The 14720-nt window shown below is 47.8% G+C and overlaps 1 long non-coding RNA gene across 1 annotated transcript; it reads left to right on the top strand.

Moving 5' to 3' along the window:
• The first annotated feature begins 1314 nt into the window (after positions 1-1314).
• Positions 1315-4526, top strand: LOC133259133 (uncharacterized). The gene is made up of 3 exons (XR_009740276.1): positions 1315-1558; positions 2842-3116; positions 3777-4526. It is a non-coding gene; the product is annotated as an uncharacterized LOC133259133 (long non-coding RNA).
• Positions 4527-14720: the final 10194 nt, after the last annotated feature.

Genomic DNA, 14720 nt, shown 5'->3' on the forward strand with positions numbered 1-14720 from the left:
CCTCTCTCTGACCCAGTGTAACTTTTTGCAACCAATTTCAATCAGGAAGGCTGAGTTTTAAGTCTACACATTTATTTGCAAATTCCTCTATGGCTGCATCCTTGTGGCTTCAGTTCAGTTCAGTCGCTCAGTCGTGTCTGACTCTTTGCGATCCCATGGACTGCAGCACGCCAGGCCTCCCTGTCCATCACCAACTCCCCGGAGTTTACTCAAACTCATGTCCATTGAGTCGGTGATGCCATCCAACCATCTCATCCTCTGTCATCCCCTTCTCCTCCTGCCTTCAATCTTTCCCAGCATCAGGGTCTTTTCCAATGAGAAATCAGGTGGCCAAAATATTGGAGTTTCAGCTTCAACATCAGTGGCTTAGAGAAGGTGTATTCTTGCTAAAGTGCTGTCTCTGGGCTGGGGTTTGGGGAGGGGCATCACTCCAAAGAGGTGAGGGGGCACGTGTGGGCGTGGGTCTGTGTTAGCCATTTTCCTCTCCCTTTCCCTTCGGAAAGCTCTAATTATGTATCTTGGAAAGATAGAAGGGGGCGTGGTAGACACACACACACACCAACATGTCTTCTCTTGAAAATTTCAAGCACAGCACTGCTGTTTTTAAGGGGCACTTGTATCTGTGCAATGGCTAAACAATGCAGGGAGATATTTATGCCTAGTACTGGCTTAACACAGGCCTGCCCAGGATGCCATCATGTTCAACTCCATCAGGAAAGCATGTGCTCCACCATAAAAGCTTACCCAGGGCCGGGGGGGGGGCGGTAGGGAAGACCTCCAACTGCAGGCGAGTGAACTGTGAAAGCTCCGACCTGGAGGAGTGTTCTCTTGGTAAACGGCAGGCCACAGAGGGTCACTGGGCCCTGCTGCACGCCCCTGATGACAATTACAAAAAGGAAGCAGGATGCAACCCATAGGATGGAGGTACTGGGGGCCCTGACATCGGACAGTCTTTGTTCCTGTCCTGTTTCCTGCTTCTCCTTCCATCCCAGCCTTTCTGCCCCACTCTGAGTGAGAATGTCTCATAATAGACTGTCTCCCTTGCTTCCCATGGTTTGACATCCTGACACACACGTGACTGTGTTAAGTCTGCTCCATCTGCCGTAACAAAAGACGCCAGAGTCTTTTGGAGTCTGGAGACTTGAACCACAGACATTTCTTTGCTCAGTTTCTGCAGGCTGGACATCCAAGATCAAGGTGTTGGCAGGTTTGGTGTCTGTTGGTCTGGTGTCTGCAGCTGGCTCCCTACTGGGCTTGCAGACAGCCTCCTCCTCGCTGTTCTCTCACAAACTTTTCCCTGTGTAGCTACCTCCCCTTTCCACCTTGCCTCTAAGAGAACACCAGCCTTACTGGGTTACGGCCCCACCCACCGTTATGACCTCATTCAGTCTTCATCACCGCCTTAAAGGTCATGTCTCCTTACACAGTCACAATAGAGATCAGAGTTTCAACACGTGGATTTGGCGGGAACATGCCCCAGCCCTGGCACGGGTGTTCCTGAACTCACATATGGACACAGCACAACCACAGATGACACACAGATGACATCCCTCCCTGGGTGTGTGCCCATGCAGGCCACAGCAGGCCAGGGCAGAGCCACGTGGGCCCAGGGACATGGCCCACAGTGACACAAGCTGAGCTGGCCAGTGGGGACACATGTTGTAAGATGTCTAGTGACTCCAACTCTGGGCAAAGCCCAGGAAAGGAGACCTTTGCCCTTTAACCGGAACCCAGAATGGCAATGCGGGAGTTGGGGAGAACAGTCAGTGAGCAGATATTCCTGGGCTAATTGGAGCAGGGACAAGAAGTATCAGAGTCAGGTCATCCAGCCTGGACATGGTCCCTTCCTCCTCCTGAGGACCCTGTCCTGAATGGATGACTGAAACCCTGAGGGAAGGGGGTACTCTCCTGGGCTTCAGGTCTGGGCTCCCCACTAGGGCTTCCGGTGCCAGAGCTGCCCTGGGAAGACTCCCTCATGCCCTCCTTGCAGGAGGGGCATCTAGGGATCAACCCCGGATCCCCAGTTAATCTGTAGGGAAACCAGTGAGAGGTGCTGCCTAGAGTCTATTGTCCAAGACGATTGTCTGGACTTGCCCTGTAGATCTGATGGTCTCTGGGGTAGGAATCAGATGGAGAGGAATAGAATCCCTCCGCCTCCCAGGCAGTGGTGGTTTGGTCGCTAAGTCTTGTCCAACTCTTGTGACCCCGTGGACTGTAGCCCGCCAGGTTCCTCTGTCCATGGGGATTCTCCAGGCAAGAACACTGGAGTGGGTTGCCATTTCCTTCTCCAGGGGTTCTTCCCGACCCAAAGATTGAACCCTGATCTCCTGCATTGCAGGCAAATTCTTTAGGGACTGAGCTATGAGGGAAGCCCCTACTGAGCGGGGTACCTTCCTCAAGAGAAATGCCTGGCCTGCGTTACCGCCATCGGCCAGCAGGGGGCGATTCCCGTTTGCCTGAGCGCCGACAGACAGGGATTTTTCTGGTCTTTATACCATCACTCTTGAAGGGAAAATGGTGAAGTATTGCAGAACATTGAAACAGGAACAGACTCTGTCTTAAATTCTCCCTTAATTCTCTAAGAATCTCAGAATGCCGCTGACGGTGATGTTCCCTAATTGTTCTTGTTTTCTCCCAGTTTCTACCTTTTTCATTTTCAAAGATGGAGTCCTAACAGGGCTCTTGTCCTTCAGAGTCAATGCCCAAGTCCTCATATCGGCCACAAAACATTGCCCTGGGGCTTCTCTGAGCATATCCACAGGGAGCCCCCTGGCCCACGCCATTCTTTTGTTGTTTTGTTGCTAAGTCATGTCTGACTCTTTTCGACCCTGTGGATTGTAGCCCACCAGGCTCCTCTGTCCATGGGGATTCTCCAATCAAGAGTACTGGAGTGGGTCGCCATTTCCTTCTCCAGGGGATCTTCCCAACCCAGGGATCGAAGCCACGTCTCCTTCATTGGCACCTTCACTGAGCCACCTGGAAGCCCTCACCCCATTCTAGACCCTCAAACGTCAGATGTGCCGCACCCCAGGATCTGTGCGCTTGCTCGCTGTGTCCCCGCCCACCTGGAGGCCCCCCACAGATACCCCCACGGCTGCCTTCCGCCCCCTCCTCAGGTCAGGTTCAAATGTCTCCCTCTCAGTGGGGCCCCGAGCCACCTGTCTGAGCTCTCACCTAGGCTCCCCTACCCCAAGCCCCTCCGTAGCACTCCCCACCACCTAACGCCTCTGCATTTTACTTATCATGTCCTCCCCACTCCCCACCCCCAATTAGAATATTAACTCCATATATGGTTGGTTCCTTGCAGCATCTCCAGGGCCCAGACTTGCAGCTAGTAGATGTATAAACATTGTTGAATTAAAAAAGCAGTCCAGTTCACTCCCTGCTTGAAAGTCTTAAGAAATGTCCAAAACCTATAACATGCTAGAATTCGTGCTGCTCTTGCTGTGCTCCCTTCTCCCTGCGTCTCAGGGTACTGGTTTCCCTCATTTACCATCCCGCAGCCCCATCGGTCTTTTTCCTGTTCCTCAAACAGGCCTCAGGGTGTATGTGCAATTTCCACTGCCTGGGGTCCTTGGGCTCCTGCCTCATGATGAGTTTTGCCTAAGTTCTCCCTTAGATGCTTGGAATGGTCCCACTCCCAAGAGGCCATCCCTACTGTGGTACCCTCACCATGAACCGTGTTGTCTGTTTTAGTCTCTGATCTGTTTCTCTCTGGTCATTCTGAGAATCATGATCGCTTTGCTTGTTTACATGTTTTTTTCTTCCTCCATCAGAATGTCAGCTCTGTGGGAGTTTCAGAAACTGAAGGACTGGAGTGTTTTTTTTACCCTTCTCACAAGCTCACTGGCTCACCTGTCGCAACTGCATGGATGTTGGCAGAAGACATGAGACTCCTGGGTCAGAACACGCGATGAAGCAGCTCAGGGGGCAGCGTGAGCTTCAGGCTCCTCCATCAGCTCCCCTCGTCTGTCAAGTTCAGGTTGACGCTGCACACACAGGGCTGGCATCACAGCTCAGGAATTCTGTGCTTAAGCAACCCCGATCATTTATCATGGGCTGCCAGCAAACCTGACCTTGGCCTTGGAGGGAGTCATCTTTATTACATGACATAGTACAAACTTCCTTTTTCTCAAAAGGGAGATCCTATCTCTTTTTTCCCAAGCTATTTTCCATACGAACATCCTTGAAAAGAATAGTGCCTGTGCTGGCAAGAGGTACAGAGATGTGCGGGACCATGGAGAACCGTCTCCCTGCAGAGGGCAGAGTTCATGAATGTGTTCATCACTGTCCCAGCCCATCACACCAGCCACCATGCTCTAAGCCACAGAACGGAAGCCACGGGGCTGCATCAGCCAAGCAGAGTTGGTGCCATTTTCAGAAACACCGAACAGGCATACAGACCAGCAGTGGTTCTATGGAAAAAGCACCTTCTTTATTGCTTTCTGTATCCTGGATTTTCATTCTGAAATTTCTCTTGGCTTGCTCCTGTCTGGAAAATGAGATAAAGCACCATTTGAACCTGACATAGCAACGATGGAACAGAGTTGTTTCTGGGAGATGCTTAAGGATTGTGGTGGAAAATAATAATTTTAAAGATGACTTTTGTTTAGGAAACTCCAAGGTTAAGACAGACACTGTGTAAGGCAAGAAGGTGAGCCTCTACAAAAGGAAATAACTGGGGGAGGTGTTTGGCGGGCTATAAGAAGACACTGTTTATCTCTGCTGTCCATATACATTCAGAGTCTGGGGTATCTTCCTGGACAGATCATCAGGCATGAGACCAGAGGCTGACTGCAAACTTTAGGTGACCCCCACGTCCCACATCCAGTCAATCATGAAGACTGGTCTTTCCGGATTCCTGGTTCCTTCCTGTCCCATCCCTGTGACCCCTACCAAGTTCACAACATTCTTGTCAACCTCTGGCACCATTTCTTCAGCTTTCTGGTAGATTTCCCTGCTTCCAGTCCGTTGTCCACACCTCCGCCTTGGAGATCTTTCCAAAATGAAATTCTGATTGTGTCATTCCCCTTCTTCAGACTTTTCAGTGATTTCCTATTTCCTTTAGGATAAAGCTCTAATTCAGAAGGGCTCATGAGATGAGACCCTGCTTGCACGACTTCTCCCCTTCTGCTCCACTCTGACTGCCTCTCCCGTTCACGCTCTTTGTTTCAGCCACAATTCAAGTGTTCCCCTGGGCAAGAATGCCTTCTCCACCATTCTTGGGAAAATGTTCAGAGTTCCAAGAAAAAGCAGCCGAGGAATCAGGAAATAATAATCTTAAAAGAATTAAGGCTTAACAATCAACATAGGAACATTTCTGCTCTGGAGGCATCCACTGCTACCGAGTGGAAAGTGAGAGCAGGAAACGCTGACATTGGGTAAAAAGCTCATTTGGGTTTTTCTGTGAGAGCTTACTTCTGAGAGATTCTTACAATAGAATCCAAAGACAGGGTCAAATCGCTGGGAAATGGGCCCAGAGTGAGTAGGAGAGACGTGATGGAAATTGAGTTGGTCTTGCTGGCAGCTGTGGCCCTGTGAGAAGTGTGCTATGCCTATGTCTCCTGACACTTGATTAATTCTTGCAAAATAAAAACAAATGACTATATGCATAGTATACTTAACACAAACCTTATGAGTAGGTTTCTGAGAAATAAGGATAAAACAATAGATGTCTTTGGCATGCCTCCTGATCCTTCTCCTTTCAGTTAAGGTCTCTTCCTCCAGGAAGCCACCTTGACCTTTAAATCTGAGGTTTGTTGCCCCTCTGGTGTTCTCCTTACTGCTTTCCTACTATTTACTAGACTACATGGAGGATGACTGCATTGGTGACCCCCAGAAGAAACATACCTCCTATTTGCATTAATTTACATGACCCCTCCCACACCGACTGTGGGAGTGATCGTGTGACTTGCTTCAACTACCAGGACATTAATCAGTGATACAGATAATTGCTAGGACCTGTATCCTGGGGCTTGTTTCCTTAGAACCCTTCTCCTTGGAAGCCAGTCACCACACCTTCAAGAAACCCAGGCTTGGCTACTGAAACATGTGAGACCCTGGTGGGATGATGGCCACCTTGGACCTTCCACCTCTCTCCCTGCCAGGCTTCCAGCTGAATGCAACTGTTTCAGGATGTGAAGCAGAAGAACTGCCAGCTGAGCCCAATCCACCCACAGACTTTTGAGAAACAAAGCATCATTTTTGCTTTTTAAATTTTTAGCCAAAGAGTTTTATGATGGTATTTGACAGCAATAGGTAACCCAAACACACTGTGCTGTTATTTCTCTGTTTGCAGATAAACTGTAAATTCTTGGAAGGTAAGTTCACGTCTGCCTTGTTTTACATAGAGGATCAGTAAATACTTTTGAAAGGAGTTTTTCTGAGTCTTAGTTTAGGTCAAACCTAGCAACTTTGCTGGATTCAAGCTTTGCTCCCATCAAACAGGGGTTGATGGAGCATTTTGTTTCTACCTGCACAGAAGTTACTCATGAGAGGAAAGGCACACTCTATGACTTTTCTGTATTTCTCATGCTGAAACTAAGTCACTCCATCAAGTGAAAACCCTGGATTGCTCTAGGACACTGCTACCTTGTGGTGCTTTCTTGCTGTTCTTTGGAAGCCTGTTTAGACTGACACTTCTTCTTAACACTTTGCTTAGAAAACACCTTTACTTCCAAACACCCAGAATTTCTGGAGGGGAGGGGAAATGGAAGGTAGTGAGAGAAGAAGAAAAAAAAAAAAAGTTTGGATTGAATCCAGGCTAAAAATTTTCATCAAGTCAACCTCTGACTCAGCACCGAGTGTGAGGCAATTGCTGCTGCTTCTGAACTCCAGGGAGGTTTTTATTTTGACCATCTGGCAATTAATCATGGTGAACAATGCTATGTCTTCCTTTGTCTTCCTGGCATTGGGTCGTGCTGTTTCATTTTTCACAGGTTTATGCCTGAGTTCCCCCAGAGCCCAGCATGCAACAAATAGCTGCCAGGGAGTGGTTTTGCTCCAAGTATCCCTACCAGAAAGTGGACCAGAAAGGACTTTGAACAGCCCAACGTGACATTGCAAAGATCCCCAAGGGCAGGAAAGCACTGGTGTTCAGAAGGAATGAGCACGTACCTGGCAACCTCACCACCAGCCTGGACTTCTGCTCCCTGCCTCTGTTGTCCCCTGGCACTGGGAGAACCAGCCTGATTTGTACCTTGGTCTTTGGAGACGTCCAACCCCAGACTGAGGTTTTCTCGGCTTTAGGAAGAGGCATGAACAGTTCACTGTCTGGCTTTGTCTCTTCCTCTCTTATCTGTGAACCCATGAATCATTTTCCCTGACATCACTGAGGTTACAAAAAGACAACGCTCCAGCTGGAAGCTTTCGGTGAAACAGAGTCTGTCCTGCCGGCTATAAGTACCAATTCATGTAATAGGGCCTCAGGGTAGCAGGAGTCTGTCTGTCTCTCTTTTTTTTTTAAATTTTTATTGGAGTGTAGTTGATTTACAGTGTTGTGTTAGCTTCAGGTGTACAGCAAAGTGACTCAGTTATATATAACATGTATCCACTCTTGTTTTGGATTCTTTTCCCATATAGATCATTAGAGAGTATTGAGCAGAGTTCCCTGTGCTATACAGTAGGCTCTTGTTGGTTATCTATTTTATACATGGTGGTGCTGGTGGTTTAGACACTAAGTCATGTCTGACTCTTACGACCCCATGGACCTGCCAGGGTCCTCTGTCCGTGGGATTCTCCAGGTAACAGTACAAGAGTGGGTAGCCATTTCCTCCTTCAGGGATGTTCCTGACCCAGAGATCGAACCCAGGTCTCCTTCACTGCAGGCGGATTCTCTACCAACTGAGCCACCAGGGAAGCATTTTAAATATAGTAGGGTATATGTGTGTCAGTGCTAATCTCTTGCTAAGGAGGTCTTCAAAGAAGAACTTTTCTGTCAGCTGGCACAATACCTGCATCCAGTTTTTGATTCCTCTGTATCTGATGATGCCACATGTCTCAGAAATAGACACATATGTAAAATCTTTAAAAATGTGAATTTATTTACAAAACAGAAATAGACCCACAGACACAGAAAGCAAACTTTACCAAAGGGGAAAGAGGGGAATGATAAATTATGAGTTTGGAATTAACAGATACACACTATTATATGAAAAATAGATAAAAAATAATGACCTATTGTATACCACAAGGAACTCTACTCGATATCTTTTAATAATCTATAAGGGAAAACATTCTGAAAGATAATATACATGTATAACTGAATCACTTTGCTGCATGTTTGAAACTAACACAACATTGCAGATCCACTCTTCTTCAGTAAAAATATATAAATAAGTTAAAAGAAAACGGGACCTCCTCCTCCTCCTATAAGGAATGATTCTGCTGACAACCAGTGACCCGAGAAGGTGACCCTGAGCCCCGGAAGAGTTCATGGCCCCTGTGGAACCCTCAGTTTCAGCTTGGGCACACCACAAGAGGAGGTCCCAGATTTGCCGTGTCTGGACTTCTGACCCACAGACCCTGTGAGATGAAATGCGTATTCTTCTAACCACTGTCTGCACAGATGCTGAGTTTAACCCCCGCCCCTCATGCAGCCCCAGCCTGCTTGATCACACAGCGGCCTTGCCAGTGCTGGGTGACTGAGCAGAGCTTTGTCCCCGGACACCTGCTTCTGAATGGGAAATGCCTTCATCTCCTCCCCTTTGCACCATCATCCCCACTCTCAGACTCCAGACATTCAGTGTGCACAGCGATATGTCAGGAGTTTTCACACCACAGGCCTTCTGGAGCCTCACAGTGATCCTGTCCATGGGGCCTGGGGCGCTAGACACAGTGCCTCCAGAAACAATCCCTTCCTAAGGTCTTAACACCCAGACAGAAGGGAGCATGGAGACTGGAGTCTAGGTTTTTCCAGCTCTGAATTCCATGCTGTTTTCACTCTGTACACTGGAATTTTAGGGAATTTTCTGAGGCTTGAGGATGAATGTTGGAAAGGGGTGGTTTCCCAAAATTACAAACTAGACCACAGTGTTAGGATTCTGGGCAGAGGGGCTTTGCCCAAGGGAAGCGCTAGGGAAGTGGCAAGTGCCCGAAGTTTCTGGCCCTCTGGGTCCTTATCTGTCTTCAGTCCTCCCCAGAACATCACACACATAGTACAGGAAATTTGCTTTCGCTCTGGGAAAGGCTCTGAGGCTCCTGAGGATCCTCTGTCCTCTCCTTCCCTTCCTGAGATTCCATCATCAAGTATGACACCCAGAACAGTCCCACCTCAGGATGTAGTAGTCATCTCCGCATTCCTGGGAAGCAACAAGCCCAAGCAGGAGAATTGGAGAGGAGAAAGTAGGTGCTTCCTAGCAACCCCTCCTTTCGCCACTGATCCCTTCAAAAAGCAAGGGAAGAGGAGAAAAAGGGAGCATCATGGGTGGGAGTGGGGTAAGAAAAGGGGGTTTCTAGCCTAAGCGCCTGTAGGGATGGACTTGAGGGAGTGAAAAAGGCAGGAAATTGCCAATAAGTGATAAATTCCAAACAGCATTAGGTCTTCACTATCCACCAATCACTGTCGGTGTGGGCAAACCGTGTGTTTTTTTTTTTTTTTTCTTGGCGATAAGAAGAAATAATATACAAACGGTCACAGTTCAGAACTTGTGGATTCTTCCTGAGAAATGCCAAAAACAAGTTAATGAAGCTTTAATTCTCTGAGAGATTAGCCTGCAGAGCTGGCCTGGCGTCTATCTTTCTTTAACACGGCTTGTCTCCGCTGATAACGTGGGCTAATCACATGTGGGGTGGGGGGTACGTTTGTGCTTTTCTCACTGCCTTTTTTTTTCAGGTGTTTGTTTTGTCTCCCCCAAAGCTGGCACAGGAAATTGTCTTTTGTTTCTAGCAGTCTTTCTGTCTGTCGTTGCTATAGAAATTTCCCTGGGTATCATAACATGGTCCATGGGATGCCCCGATGCCAGCCCTGCGTCTTTGCCACTCTCCAATGTCCAAAGGGTTCTGAATGATGAGGATGCCTGTTTGTTTCTGCTTTGCTCAAACATGGCTTGTCCCACTAATATTTAACTATGGAAATGTCCAAACATACTGCAAGAGAGAAAGGATCTTTTAATGGACACCTACCACCTTGATTCTATCAATACAATGAATGTTTTCCCGTACTTGCTTTAAGCCATATCTGTCCAACTGTGTATCTACCCACCAAACTTTCTCGTTTTAAATAAAGCACTGCTGAACTATAGTCATCAGTACATGCATGCATGCATGCTTAGTCGCTCAGTTGTGTCCTACTCTTTGTGACCCCATGGACTGTGGCCCACCAGGTTCCTCTGTCTATGGAATTCTCCAGGCAAGAATACTGGAGTGGGTTGCCATTTCCTTCTCCAGGGGATCTTCCAGATCCAGGGATTGAACCAGGGTCTCCTACATTGCAGGCAGATTCCACTGTATACATGTACCATATCTTCTTTATCCATTCCTCTGTCAGTGGACTAAATGTTTCTGATTTGGTTGCTGGGACAGAGATCCTTTTTGAAAGAGAAGCAGCAGGGTGAGGTGTCCAGGGCCAGTCTTCTGGGTGAGACAGAGTGGAGAAGTCCTCAAAATAGCATCGATGTCAAAGCTTCAGGAAGTTATCATTGAGAAACTTCTAAATAGGAACTTGGCCTCAATGGGAAGAAGACACCCAGAACATCCTGTCAATTTCACGTGCTCATTTACTAGATAATTTCCAGACACACTGAAAAATATGTATAGGACCACTCTTATTGAAACTATTTTAATTTAGGGAGGAGCTTTTAGTCTCATCTGTGCTATGGCACTGCCAACTCAGGGCAGATAAGATCGAGGCTGAGTCCTCTGGGAGACACCCCCCCTCCTGGTGCCCACACTCAGGACCCCACAGGTGGCCAGTGAAGGTGGAAGAACGCTGGATGCCACTCCCCTGCCGATGTGCCTTGGTTCCCCCCCAGGATGAGCACCAGCAGAAGTGGCCTGGCAGGGGCCCTGAGGGGGCACCTGGTTGGTCCTGGGGAGCCGAGGGATGGCTGGGGAGCCAGTGACCAACAGCCCCCCATGGGCTGAGGCCTCCCGGAACCTCTACTCCTGTGTCCCATCCGGCTTCATTTACAAAACACAAATTCCAAGCTAAAATTTCATAATCAAAATCATTCTAGGAAGAGCCTTAAAACCCAAATGTGGGGCCCTTCTGAGCACAGGGCCCTGGGCTCTTGTACTGCTGGCCTGTGAGACAGCCCGGCCACTTAGGGACACTTGATCAGAGCAGGGGTCCCCCAGCATCCACCACCATACTTGCCCTCTCAGCTTGGCTCAATCCCTGCTCAGCCTCTAGAAGAGTCTGGATTGTAAGCCTTGGGTTCAGCCTCTACAAGGCAGGCATGGTCTCACACCTGTAAGTCTTCAGAGTCTGGCCAGGCACTGGCCAGTGTCTCACAGGCTGCGATAATGTCTGCTGTATTTAATTGGCTCCCACACAAGAGGGCTCCAGCTTGTCCTGTCTCTCTGATCCCTTGGTGGGTGGATACCCTCTCCTTCCTGGATCCGCCTACCTGGGCCAGGCCTGGAGTTAGCCTGAGAACCCCAAGGCAAACCAGCCTGTAGGCCTCATGGATGAGGAACTTTAGTCAGTGTGTTTTCCTGAAAAGGGGAGATTACGGCTTATCTAGCAGTTTTAGGGGGAGCCCGGTTAAGAGGGCTTCTATCATGGTGCCAAACCTGGCTATAAAAGAAGTAATGAAGGGAATTCCTTGGGGGTCCAGTAGTTAAAACTCAGTGCTTTCAGGCTGTGGGCCCAGATTTGATTTCTGGTCAGGGAACTCAGATTCCGCAAGCCATGAGGTACAGTGAAAATTTTTTCTAAAGTTTAAAAAGAATAATAAAAAAGAGAGTAGTGGAAAAAGACAGTGGGAGGTGGAGGGTGTTTCTGACCCAGCGTCCATACAAGCAGCAGACACACAGCTATAGGTGCTTTTTTTGCTAAACCACTCCAGCGGCACATCAGGTTATCATGGAACCGTTTCCATGAAGCAAGTTTTCCAGTGAGCCAGGGATGTTGGTCCGAGAGAACCACTCTCCTTGCCCATAGGTAGGTTGGTGACATTGCCTTGGTGGCGCCCAAGCTGTGACCAGCACACTTCTGTGTGCTCCTTTTATCCCTGGACTTGCTAGATCCCACCTCCTACCTTCTCTACTTGGAAGGAAACCCACAGGGTCGGGACAGAATTTTCTGGAGTGACTCTAGTATAGTTTGCTTCTCCAGCAAACTATACCGGTCAGTGCTCGGTGGAGAGGTGGCCCAGGATTATCTTGGTTTGCGTTTGAACTTGAGTGTGTTCTGAACCCCCGTAGGGCCTCTTCATCCCATACGCAAAGAGCCCCCAACAACATTTCCGTCTGAACACGGAAGCCCTCTGTTCCCAACCCTGCCCCCACCTACCTGTCAGGTCCCTCCACCCCTCCCCCTCCAACCTCACGAAGCACTCTTCCCCTCCAGACACTCGACAAATTACCTTTAATTTCTTAGAAAGTATATCTTGTCCCAGGAGTTACTGCCCGACAGAGTCTGACACGTGCTTCAGGTAGGCTGCCTTTTCTTAGCAGGATGTTTCTCTTGATGTTCGTGCCTTGGCACCTCCAATATCCAATATTCATGAAATCCTGGTAGTTTCACCTCCTAAGTAGAGAGAATTTTGCTGTCTTCTCTCCACTCCCACGACTCCCCCTTACTCCCATCCCTCTTCACCTCTCGTCTGGACCACTGCCAAGGCTCTTAGCTGATCTCTTTGCCTCTAGACTCCTCTCTCCAGCCCTTTGTTTAAGAGACTCCAGATACAAATTCGATCATGTCACTTTCCTATTTGAAATCCTTTACAACAAATCCCCAAAGCACACAAGATGAAGCCAGAGTTCCTCAACCTGGCACATGAGGCCCTGTAAGATCTAGCCTTGCATTATCTCTGCAATCGTGTGTCTGAAGCACAAACCACCTGTTTCAACAGGTCTCCCCACCCAGATAGTAATCAACTTCACTCATCCTCTGAGATGGTTTCCAGCCTTCATTTTCTTTGTTTGTTTTATTTTTTAATTGGAAGAAAATTGCTTTACAATGAGTTGATGGTTTCTGTCGTACAATACACAAATCAGCCATAAGTATACATATATCCCCTCCCTGTTGAGCCTGTCTCCACTCTTCCCAACCCACCCCTCTGGTCATCGCAGAGCGCCTGGCTGGGCTCCCTGTTATACAGCAACATCTCACTGGCCATCTTTATTTTACCCATGATAGTATGTACATGGCTATGCTACTGTCTCCCCTTGGCCCACTGTCTCCTTCCACCACTGTGTGCACAAGTCTGTTCTCTATGTCAGCATCTCCATTCCTTCCCTGCAAATAGATTCATCAATACTATTTTTCTAGATCCCATATATATGCATTAAAATATGATATGTTTTCATTTTCTGAGGAGCCTCCCGTCTATGCCCCTCTGTGCTCAGCCAGGACTGTGCCACGCTCTGAGTCCCCAGCCAGCTGTCTGTCATAGCGCCCATCACAGCCGCTGTGACTGCTTTTCTTTCTCTCCTAAGAGATGGTGAATTATCTCTTGTGTCAAGGGCACATTGTGGAAAATACTCAGATTAAAGCTCTAATGAAGAAAAATGCATGGAAATGTTGATATGGGACACAATCAGATATTTGAAGACAACCCCAAAATACATATTTCTTAATTTGGCAAGTGGTTTATTTTGAGAAAACTGTTAAGTCTAAATTTTTGTTTTTAAAGAGCTTATGTACTGTAAATTAATTATAGTTTACTTCCCTCCAAAATAAAGAACTTATATATAAAAAGCCCCCAGAACTATTTTTAAAAACAGATTCACTGCAGTCTATCTCACAGCCTCAGGTGTGTGCCACAGTGCTGGGAAGTCTTTCACCTCTAAAAGTGAAAGTGAAAGTTGCTCGGTCGAATCCAGCTCTTTGCAACCCCATGGAGGAGCCTGCCAGGCTTCTCTGTCCATGGAATTCTCCAGGCCAGAATACTGGAGTGGCTAGCCTCTCCCTTCTGTAGAGGATCTTTCCGACCTAGAGATTGAACCCAGGTCTCCTGCATTGTTGGCAGATTCTTTACCAGCTGAGCTACTAGGGAAGCCCTCACCTTCTCTAAGGACGTCCAGCAAATTCTCTTTGATGGATTTGTTGTTGTTCAGTTGCTCAGTCATGTCTGAATCTTTGAGATCCCATGGACTGCAGCATGCCAAGCTTTCCTGTCCTTCACTATCTCCCAGAATTTGCTCAAACTCATGTCCATTGACTTGGTGATGCTATCCAATCAGTTCATCCTCTGTCATCCCTTTCTCCTCCTGCCTTCAATCTTTCCCAGCATCAGGGTCTTTTTCAAGAGAGTCAGCTCTTCACATCAGGTGGCCAAAGTATTGGAGCTTCAGCTTCAGCATCAGTCCTTCCAATGAATATTCAGGGTTGATTTCCTTTAGGATTGACTGGTTTGATCTCCTTGCAGTTCAAGGGACTCTCAAGAGTCTTCTCCAGTACCACAGTTCAAAAGCATCAATTCTTCAGTGCTCAGCCTTCTATAGACACGACTGAGTGACTATCACTTTCTCACATCTGTACATTTAGAAAAACCATAGCCTTGACTAGGTGGACCTTTGTCGGCAAAGTAATGTCTCTGCTTTTTAATACATTG

Source organism: Bos javanicus, chromosome 13, assembly GCF_032452875.1.
Source record: "Bos javanicus breed banteng chromosome 13, ARS-OSU_banteng_1.0, whole genome shotgun sequence".
In the NCBI taxonomy this organism is placed as follows: Eukaryota; Metazoa; Chordata; class Mammalia; order Artiodactyla; family Bovidae; genus Bos; species Bos javanicus.